The 10,787-nt window shown below is 47.6% G+C and overlaps 1 long non-coding RNA gene across 13 annotated transcripts in view; it reads left to right on the top strand.

The window, feature by feature from the left end:
• LOC113968718 overlaps nucleotides 1–10,787 on the top strand; it is a 38,241-nt gene that overhangs the window by 6,361 nt on the left and 21,093 nt on the right. For 12 of the 13 annotated variants that reach the window (XR_003534632.1, XR_003534634.1, XR_003534624.1 and 9 more), the window contains exons 1-2: nucleotides 1,039–3,577; nucleotides 5,637–5,848. This is a non-coding gene — a long non-coding RNA (uncharacterized LOC113968718). Of the gene's footprint in view, nucleotides 1–1,038; nucleotides 3,578–5,636; nucleotides 5,849–10,787 lie in introns of those variants that run through there. The other variant, XR_003534623.1, reaches the window with a different exon arrangement.

Genomic DNA, 10,787 nt, shown 5'->3' with positions numbered 1-10,787 from the left:
GGGGCTGCAGCAGTGCCCGGTTCCTGCATGCACAGCTCGGAGCCGTGCAGGGCACGTTGGTGATGGAGCCCGGGGGGAACAAGGGCACAGGGATCCCTCTCACCATGGCACAGGTGTTCTGGGGGCTGTGCCCCAGTCCAGGCTCTGCTCGGCCCAAGGTACAGCAGCTTTAACATGAAGCCCTTATACACTGTAACAGCATTTCCACAGCGTTCTCGACTGCGTGGGACAGCTCTGGGATTCCAGGCTGTCTGCTGCTCCTCCATAGTTCTGTGAGCATGTTTGCTATTTTGGGAGTGCAAATCTCTCAGTAACTTCCTGGCCCCTGGCACTAGATGGAGCTTCAATCTACTTGCACTTGGAAGTCGTTAAGTTTAACCACAAGTTAAAAATAGGGAAGAATAAATGAAGATATGCATGCCTGCTGCTACACTTACAGTGCCTCTTTCCCTGTTTGTTAGCAGAGTGGTGCAAATTATTATGTAAATTTAATTTAAGTGAAAATTAAAATATTGCAGGAGGATCTCCTTGATCTAGTACATGCTTTATAATCACTAGCACCCTTTAATGTACTCTCAGGCCCATGGCAGAAATTGCTGTAACTTAGATATGCTGGGAATGTGCTGCATATTAAAGCTAATGCCTGGGCTGTGCAGAATAGGGGTAATGCCGTTTCTGAACAAAGTACCTGGTTATATTTCAGGATGCAGTGTGGGTGACCACCACTTCTGTGGTGTGCTCTTGCTGTGCTCTTGCAAGAATTCATTTGCATTTTCCCTTTGTGCTACCAAAGCCAACAATTCAGAATCATCTGTTGTCAGTCACTTCATTTTCCCTCCGTGTGTTACCCTTAGAAATATTGAACAAATGGAAAGAAATCAGAAAAAAAGTTTTGAAAATGTAGTGTTTGATACTTTTCATTTAGCAAGCACCGTATCTCGCAGGCCACATGCACATATCAGAAATTTAAGACCATCTCCGCCTTCCACAGAAGTAACTGGAAGTAGATTTAGTTTTATTCTTGTGTGCCCATGTTTCTTCTTGCCTACAGCCCACGAATGCAGCCTCCCACTGCTGCCCAGGCTGGCCCTACTGGGTGCTGGCATCCCAGTGCCATGGTGACCCACAGACACACAGGTAACCCGCTGGCACGGCTCACGTGCTCTGGGCACACGAGCTGGGAACTGCTTTTCTTCACACGCTGCATCAGTGTACGAAGGGAAGGCTCGGTGTTAATCCCCCTGGGAGCTGCCACAGGAGCTGCCTGGTGGGACTGTGGCACCGCAATTAGAAACAGGTAATTAGTGAGGGAGCACAGTGGCTCTGCTCTGGCACCCTGGGAGCACATGTTCCCTTGGGAAGGGAGCAGAGCTGAGCCTGGGCACGAGCTGTGGTTTGGGTGGAGGCAGGAGCTGCAGGACTGGCTGTGTACACTGCTGGTTCCTGTTCCTGGCCCAAGCAGAGCACGGGTTAGTGACCAAGGCAGGAGTCCCAGGAGATGCCCTGTGGGAGAGGGACAGGGCCCTGTGTGTGCTGTGTCCTGCTGCCACTGTCCTTCCCCTCCTCTCGGAGAGGCTCCATTGTGCTCCTGCCCAACAAACACACAGGATGGAGCCGTGGCAGCAGCAGTGAGGTGCCACAGCAGTGCCTCAGAGCAGCACAGCTCTCCTCAGAAAGAGGGAAGCATCCAAAGGCAGGGACAGCCACGGCTCCGTGAACAGCAAACCGAGTGACCTAATTCAGCTCTGGGGGCGGCCTCAGCTCCATGGCGGCCGTGCCCGAGCTGACTCATCACTTCCAGCCTGGCAGAGATTGGAGCTTTCAGGCCCTAAGGATTTTGCTCCTTCCTTATTAATTTTAAATTGATTAAAGCGAATTTTCAAAATACCAGGAGACACTTGCTGAAAGGAATGGTTATTAAAAAAAAAGAAGGAAATAGTTGGTCTGTGGGAGTTAACTCTGTGCTTAATGACCTCTGGCTCCTGCAGCTGTAAACACCCATTGCAGCTTGGAGGAGTCTTGTGTCAGCTGTTCTGTCATGGCAGATCAGCAAGGACTGGATTAATCCATCTTTATTGTAAAAAAGTGAGAATTATAAACGTCCTTGCTTATACCCAGCACACCCCCCTGGTGTCCTCATCCACGGCAGGGTGGTATTGCAGGCTGCTGCTCTCAGCTACATGACTTTGTCCAGAAGCTGAGATCTCCCAGAGAAGTGCATCCCTGCAGGAGCATCCTGTTCTTTCCAGCATTGCTCAGTGCCTGACAAAGCTCCTCATGTGGTCCCCAGCCCCCCTGGGGTGGCCTGTGGGCTGTCTGTGCTAGAAGGGGCTGCCAGTCCCTGCCTGGCTTCCCGCAGAGGCTGCCATGGCCAGCATGGGCAGGACAGATGGATGGAGGATCCTTTCCCTCACTGTCAGAGGGCAGTTCAGATGAGCTTCTCCCCTGGGCCATTCTCACCTGCTGTGGCTGCCCCAGCTCTGCCAGGGGGAACTCCCTTACACTTGGAGCAGGAGGATTTCTGTCCTGAGTGGTTTGTGGTGTGATTACACAACTCAGGCTCATGCAGATAGCTGAGGCTCTTCCCTTCTGCCTGCCCTCTTTCCCACTGGTGGGAGGTGGATGCAGCCCAGCAGCCCAGGAGTGCCCATGGACCCACCTAAGGACCCTTCTGTGCTGTGGTGGGCTACAGAGATATAGGAACCCCCTTCCTGCAGGCTGCAGAAGCGAGGTCAGAGCTCTCTCCCCATGGGTGTTTCTCCCTGAGAGCTCATCCTGGGGCTACCCCCTGTCAGCATCCCACCTGCTGCTCTGGAGGGGCCGGGGCTGTGCCTGCAGGGTGCACAGGGTCTGGTTCACTGGCAGGGATGGTGCTCCGTTACTGTGAACGTCAGGGCCAGCTCAGGCAGCATAAACAGTAGATTAATTGATAAAGCTTTTTGTCCTGCAAGCAAACACCAACAAATTAAAAATTAAAAAAAAAAAAAAAAAAGGAAGGTGGAAAACTCTGTGGTACTTCAGAGAAGACAGAGCAGGAATCCAAGAGGAGTGAAGGAGCAGAATATGGAATTCACCTGGAGATAATGAAGCAGCAGAAGTTGTCAGCCCCTTTTATGTCTGTCTAAAAAAAGAGGCCTTTTATTTCAGTGAAACCGAAGAATGAAAATTAAAAAGCTAAACAAAGCAGAAAATTTCTGCAAAAATAATTTGACACTTGCTATTGATTGAAGGAATGGAGCAGCAGAGTTTAACAAGTTGCATAAAAGCACCTTTGGTCTGCTTTAAAAATCTCTCTAAAAGAAACAGTTATATCACTCATATGCTGTTCACCTGTCTCTTCTCATCTCTAGATCTCAAAAGCAGAACTGCTCTAACTCCACGTGCCAAAGCAGAACCTCCTTCTGCTGCCTCTGCCTTGCCCTCAGCATCCAGCCTTGCCCATGGTGCAGTACAGCAGATATTGCTGTGAGAGCCTGGCTGGTGAGACAGAGTTCCTTCCTGCTCACTCCTGGAGCATCAGCTGTGTCAGCTGGGGGGGCTGGAGGAGCCCAACTCTTTCCCCATCCTCTGAGACCAGGTAGGATGAGTTCCTCCTGAGGACTGATGTCCCAGTGTCAGCAGCAGCCTGGCCTGGGTTGTCCCCAGTGCTGTGACATGTTCTCTGTGGCTTCACCTGGGTACCTGGGGAGGGTGACAAAGGAGCGGTTTATGTTGTGTGGTGTTTGTATTGATGTTCTTTCATAGTGTGCTGGTTTTAACATGTTTCAACTTTTTTCCAACCAAGGTTCTTTCCAAATTAGTGAATGATATGAACAAATCCTTTCTGTGCTCAGACAGGCTCAGATATAGTGTTTTACTCAACTTAGAAAATTATGAAGTTGGGTAGGAACAGTGGGTTACAGAATGTTCTTGCTTCATTCATTTTGTCAGCTGCAGTTTTAGTTTTAATTATTTATAACACTTCATAATGTACTAGTTCATTTACAGTAGCATATTTCGGTAGAGTAATGAAATTAGTGACATTAGAGTTACTGCAACACTTGCTGTTTACCCATTGCTGAGTAATATTCACATTAATTATGCACATATTAGAATGGCTTTAAAATATATATAGCCTCAGCTGGAGGGTTTAAGGTGTTTTAGACATGCTTATTCTTCATGTAGTTAAAAATAGTGTCCTCTAAGACCTGATCCTAAAGTAGTACATGAAATCAGTGCCTATTCATGGAAGGCAGGTTCTGGCAATGTGAAATCCTTTCAGTCTCTGTAGGACCAGGCCTCAGCCAGCAGACATTAAAGAGCGTGTTTCAGTGTTTTAAGGGCAATATTCTTGTATAAGGTTATTTTATTCCTATTTCTTTTTAGATAAAAGCACCCAACAAGCCTGCTTGCTTGGTCCTGTATGAGCTGCTGCAGAATCTGTTTAAGCTCTGCTGCTGTTGATGAGAACATGGGTGTAGGGGTTGGAGAAGTTCTGGCCTTGTGTGCATAAAACACGACCCTGACAAAACAAAATGCTGTCATATTCACAAGGCAAACAGACTTGAAAACAGAGAAAATATTTTTCACGTTTTTTTAAATTTTATCACTCAGCTGTGCTATTTCTAGTACTAGCAGACATAACATTTTGCAGAAAGAAATGTGACATCTATTCAGCTGGCAGCATTAGGTTTCCCTATACTGATACCATGTCTTGCCAACAATGCTGTCCTGTGGTGGGAATTGTGTGCAGTTACCTACAAGACAACTGGCTGTCTTCATTATGCATTTTCATCTTTTTGAGCTGGAGATAAGACATGCCCAGCTATGCCAAGAATTAAAACAACCCAACAAGTCCATTCTTGTTGGGTGAAAGTGCTGCTCATGTTCTCAGAGCAAAGCAATTATGTTCTCTCTATTGTCACAGGTTCTGCTATTTAGTGGTAATAGCTGTTAAGCATCAAAAAACCCACAACAAACAAAGCAAAGCAAACCAAACCCAACTGAGGATGGTCTGCCTGGCAAGTGACCTACCCAACTCCCTGTTTTGCTTCTTTTAGCCCCAGGCTAAGGGTGCTGCTTCTGAAACAAGTGATGCATGCCCTCCAGCTCTACCTGCAGCCAAACTGAGGGTTTGGTTTTCCTGCTCACCCATAACCCATGCCTCCTTCCATCCCTGTGCTGCTGCATCACAGCCAGAGCTGTCTGGAGGAACAGACTCCAAGGGCTTCTGCCCTCAAATTCAGCCCCTTACGCCTCCAAACCCAGTGCCCACTGTGGGCATGGCCCTTCCCCAGAAACACTTGAGAGAGACACAATATGCTTTTGTGCAAGTCTCCAAGAATCCATGTCCAGGGCAACCTTTGGCCCATGGTGTTTAATGACAACCAGCTTGTAAATAATTTTGCTTCTAAACAGAAAGGTTTGGGGAAATCAAAAATTCTCTTGTTAAGGAGAAATCTGCAACACTTATTTGAGCAAACCATTCAGCATGAACTTAGGCAGGACTTGGTTAATCCATGTTGGGAGATGCAGAGTCCTTCAGTGGCAGTTGGTTTCTCACATTTCTTTGAGAATGTGTATGTGTATTGCAGAAAGGCAGAAAGCCACTGAAAGAATTATTCTCTTCTTTTGTTTGCTTCTAATTTGCTCGTAAGGAAATTGAAAGTAAGGAAATCTCATCAGGAACAACACCCACGTGCAGGTACCAAGCCCCTGCTGTACCTGAATTCAATTGATGCAAAGAAGCTGAATTTAAAATATGCTACAGAACAAAGCAAGGCCAGCTGGAGGATTTCCTGCAGGAGAAAGGAAAAGCCTGGGGAGGCAGTGGGCCGGAATGCTGAGCTGTGACACATTCCTGCTGGCTGTAAGTAGTGTATCTGGGAGGAGGGGAATGGGAATGTCTTGATTTGGTCATTTGGACTAGTGAACTCTTCTAGGTAATGCTTTTTTTAATCTAGCATTCAAAATGTTGGGGTTTTTTAAATTTCTTTACGTATGTTAAAAATATCTGTGTGTGTGTATATACATATATGGGGTGAGATTGAGTAAGTATTCATTATAAGAGGCTTCAGAAATACGGTGTGTCTGTCTCTGAGCCCAGAGAAGCACTAGAAGATACAGAAGACCATGTCTGGGTGGCTCTGAGCCAGGTGCCTCCAGGCTGTTTGACTTGAGGAAGGCTTTGGTTGGTCATGCTGGTGCCCTCGGGCTCTCCCCGCTGTGCTGGGAGCGAGGCCGGGGCTGTGGCTGGGAGGAAGAGGGGCTTGGGGAAACCAGCCTGAACATCCCAGTAAATGGGCTTGGGGAAACCAGCCTGAACATCCCAGAGAAGGGGCTTGGGGAAACCAGCCTGAACATCCCAGTGAAGGGGCTCGGGGAAACCACCCTGAACATCCCAGTAAATGGGCTTGGGGAAACCACCCTGAACATCCCAGTGAAGGGGCTTGGGGAAACCAGCCTGAACATCCCAGTGAAGGGGCTGGAGGAGCCAAAGGCGGCTGCAGAGGCTCTGGGCAGGAGCTCTGGCAGATACGTGTGTGGCACCATGCTGACACTTCCCCTTTTATCCAGGCCTTGCCTCATCCCCTGTGCCAGCACTGGAGCCTGGGGGTGCCTCAGTGTCCCAGGGAGCCAGACCCTCGGGATCTGCCCCCTGCAACTCCTGTGCTCTGTCACCAAGGGCTCTCCTGCAGCGCTGACACTGGCAGTGGCACTCACAGCTTCACCAAACACCTTGTTGGTTTGACTGCTTCACAGACTTTTGAAGTTGCTAGTATTTCCTTTACCAGGCACTAATAAAAAAAAAGCCTATTTGAGTCAAGTAAAAATGCATTTAATTCAGTACTTCTCTTGCAGTCTCAATCTCATCATAACTCTAATTTTAACGTAGGCTGAGTCATTTTCATCCTACTGCTTTAAAATCAGGCTGTGGAGCATGGTCTTGTTATGCTATGTTTGGGAAGTAGAATGAATGCTTTTTCTCTCTCTTAGTCAGATCTATGCTGCCAAGCTTTTATCATTTGGTGCTCTTGGATATAAAAATAACGTAGCCAGGGATGATTTGCAGAGTTAGTTTTATTACTGTAAGCAAAATTGAAACATAAAGGATGCCAGTATACATTATGCAGATTGATTTATAAAAATAAATTAAATGGAAAGTATTAGTCCAATGGAAATAATTAACCTTGTTCTGACATAATTCCTTGGGGCAGAGCTTGCATTGTGTGTGCAGTACAGTTGTTCTGCAGTACTTGCTCTCTGGGTTTTGTTTCTCCATGGCTTGCTGGTTCCTCATCTGCCAAACCCTCTGCTGAGGCTGCAGTGGTTAATATTTTTCTAAATAAAGCACTGTCTTGTCCCCTGTTCTTGAAACTACCTGATTTGTTTTTCACAAATCTAAATACTTCCATTTGAGACAGACTCTTGGCATGGCAAATGCAGGTGGAACAGTTGTGGCCTGGCAGTGCTATAAACCCCAGAGACAGCTGTGAGACGAAGCCCTGGCAGCAGGTAGGGCTGTTCCAAACACTGTATCTACCCCTGTACCCATGGAGAGAGAGCAGAAATACAAGGGGAACACCACGGTATGTTTGTGATTTTAGCAGGTGGGAAATATTGCACCCCTGGGTCCAGCAGGAGCATGAGAAAACTGCTGAAAGTGGCATAAATCCGAGACTGAACAAGCTTGATCTGTTTATATACAAGATCTAGTTGTGAATCTGAGTTGATCCAATTTTGCTTCTTCATATGAATTTGAATTGTAAAACAGTGGCTGATTTTTATTATTTTTACTTTGAGTTAATTTGGATCTGCATCTTGGCAACAACCTGGGTCTTTGGACAGTGTGGTCTGTAACAGAAGTGAGTAAGAATGCATTACACCAGCTGATGGAGAGTTATTTCACCTCTTAGTATGGAGAAAGTCCCAGTGCTGGCACTGGAGTCATCCTGCCCTGCCACTGGGCTGTGCTGACAGAGGGAGGAAGTTGCAAGCAGTGAGAACAGTGTTTCTAAAAAGATGCATTGTTCTTCTGAGCTTCTACAAAGCTGTTTCAGTCCTGCAGGTGCAAAAAAAGTTGGAGCACGAAGGTTTGGGTTGTGGGGGACCAGGAGATTGGAGGGAGGGGGTAGGTGTCTTTTAAATCAGTGAAATACGGTGCAAAGTCAGGTCCCCTCTGAAGCAGGATTGGTAATACCTCAGCTGTTCTGATGGCTCTTCACCCTCTTTCTTCTTTAAATCAGCTCCTGATGTCATTCCATGATCTGCTCCAGCACTACCTGTAGAAACTCAGCCTACATCTTCATTCCCCAAAAGTAGCCTGTTACTCCTTGATCTGTACTGGGAAGAAGATTGGATTGCTGCCTGCAAAGGGATCTGTTATGCCCACTCAACTTTCTCCTTCTAGACTAAACAAATCCCATTCTCCCTGTTTCTCACAGAACTGAAGGACAACTGAGGCTGGGAGTTCAAGAAATCCTTTAGTCCAGCTCTTCCTGTCAAAGCATGCTCCCAGTTCCCCCAGCCTCTCCCTGGATGTCAAGTGCTTCTATCCTTTCATCATCCTCGTGCCTCTTCATTAGACTCTCCAGCATGTCCAAGTCTCTCTGGTATTAAGTGATGTTTAATACTGGCAAATCTTGAGATTACACCAGTCCCTGTCTGGCTCCCCAGCAGAGCACTGTAGACAAATGCTGTCCCTTCCCAGTTTCTGCAGGGTGTTTTTCTGTTAGTGAAATGTTCTGTAAGTCACTTCAATCTCTGCATTAACTCTTATGTAAGCTTTTCCCTGGCTGGCAACAGTGAAATGAGATGCCATGAACTGCAACTGAAGAATGAAAAATAGGACTTTTTCTCTCCCTGGTACCAGCAGTTTGGTCACTTCAATCTCCCTTCATGAATATGAACTTTAAAAAGTAGAATTACAGATTTCAGAGGTAGAAGATTAAAAGATTTAGGAAATCCTAGGAAAAAAATCTCCTGCTTCTGGCTGAATAGGTTGGAATCCATGTGTAGATAGAGAACTAACAGCCAAGGTTACTGTGGGATTGCAGGAACCACAGCATGTGCTTGTCAAGGAGCCTGCTCTAAATGGGAGAGCAAAACTAAAACTGGGTTTGTGTGTGGTGGCAAGAATTGGGTTGTGTGAGCCAGAAGCATTTGAGCCCTTGTCTCAGCCTCTCCTTTGCTCGTTGATCTTCGCCAGAAGTCTTCACCCCAAGGTTAAGTCTTCTGGTGGAGTGTTTGGCAGAGGGGTGAGCTGCCTTGCACCCAGTGCCAAGGACAGCACTGCAGAGATTTTCTGTGCTGTAGGGTCATGCTGTAGCCCCAAAACCTATTCCAGGTCCCTGGTATGTCCCTGCTCTCTGCCAGGAGCAGGATCCTGTCAGCCCAGTGGCACAAGTTTTTTTTGGTACATTAGGTTTTGTGTAATCTGTGCAGCTTTGGGGCTTTATAAACAGTTTTTTTGGCAATGAAGAGAGATTGCGGTGATGGAACCGGTGTAATATGTGACTGTGAGGCACACAAAGCCCTCTGGAGAAGCAGGAGAGGACTTCAGTCTGGGTGAGGTACAGAATCACCCTGAGTTTATCGAAATGGTGTTAATCGTGCTAATTGATTTGTGGGAGAAGGTGTCCAATAACAGGGTGTTTGGTGACTGATCAAGGGGTGAGATGAAGATCTGCAGCTGTTTGGGGGCAGAGTGGGGAGACAGTCATTGACATGTGCTCCCATGGGATTAATGTGGCAAACAGAGAGCAAACACTAGTAATGATTGGTATTCAAAAGCAGCTAATCTAGTCACTTGGAAAGTGCCAGTTTGTGTCCTTGCCTTCAGACGGGGTTTATTTTCCTATCTGTAAAATGAGAATGACAGTCCCTGCTCAGCAGCCTTGCTGTGCCATGTGTTAGCAGTCATGGCTGCTGTCACTGTCTGGAGTGACTTGTCACCGTTCCTTTCCTTGGAATAGCAGTATTTCTGCTCAGCAAAGGCACAGCTAACCTAGAAGTAAAGGAGTGAAATCAGCAAGTGTGAGATTGTGCGGTGCACAGAAAGAGGAGGCAGCCTGTTCCAATAAAGCATGCGGTGGCATGTTGAGGTGGAGCTGTGAAACCAGGCTGCAGGATGCAATCTAGGATCTGCCTGAGCTTTGTATGTGATAATCGGACAGTGACTGTGTTCTCTGCTGCCATGGCTGGCAGTATTTTGGAAAAGGGCTTTGTTACAAACATGCATAACTGATAACAAAGGGTTCGTGAATGTAAATAAAAAACAACCAAGCCCCCACGGCAGAACACAGCAGATGATGACTCTGGTTTCTCTTCTGTGGAAACTCTCATTTATTGCAGTGGAGGCTGAGGCCTACATTCCAGGCAGAGCAGTCTCACAGACCCATAGAATCGTTTATGTAGGAAAAGACCTCTGAGATGAAATAGGCAGTTTCCAGGTCTGGTCTGCGGTGTGTTTTGATCCTGAAGCGTGGATGTGGGGCTAAGCTGTGAGGAATGAAATGCTGTGGCAGCACTGACGGCTCCCTGAGGCCACCCCGAGCTGGATCTTGGCTTTGGGCAGCAGCAGCCGAAGCGATCCTGTGCGCCTGGACAGGAGCTGGGAGTGAGTGGTGCCTGCTGTGCGATTGGGATGGCTCAGGCTCGGCCCCCGTAACAAACTGTGCTCCTCAGTCACCAAGGAGCCCTCGGCCGCAGGGACCCGCCCGGCACTGCAGGGCCCAGGAGGGGGTTCAGGGCCCAGGAGCAGGTTCAGGGCCCAGGAGCGGGTTCAGGGCCCAGGAGCGGGTTCAGGG

This window comes from Neopelma chrysocephalum, unplaced genomic scaffold, assembly GCF_003984885.1.
Source record: "Neopelma chrysocephalum unplaced genomic scaffold, ASM398488v2 Primary Assembly neopelma1_69, whole genome shotgun sequence".
Lineage (NCBI taxonomy): Eukaryota > Metazoa > Chordata > Aves > Passeriformes > Pipridae > Neopelma > Neopelma chrysocephalum.
Note: the sequence above shows the minus strand (reverse complement) of the source record. Positions and strands in the feature narration are given on the sequence as shown.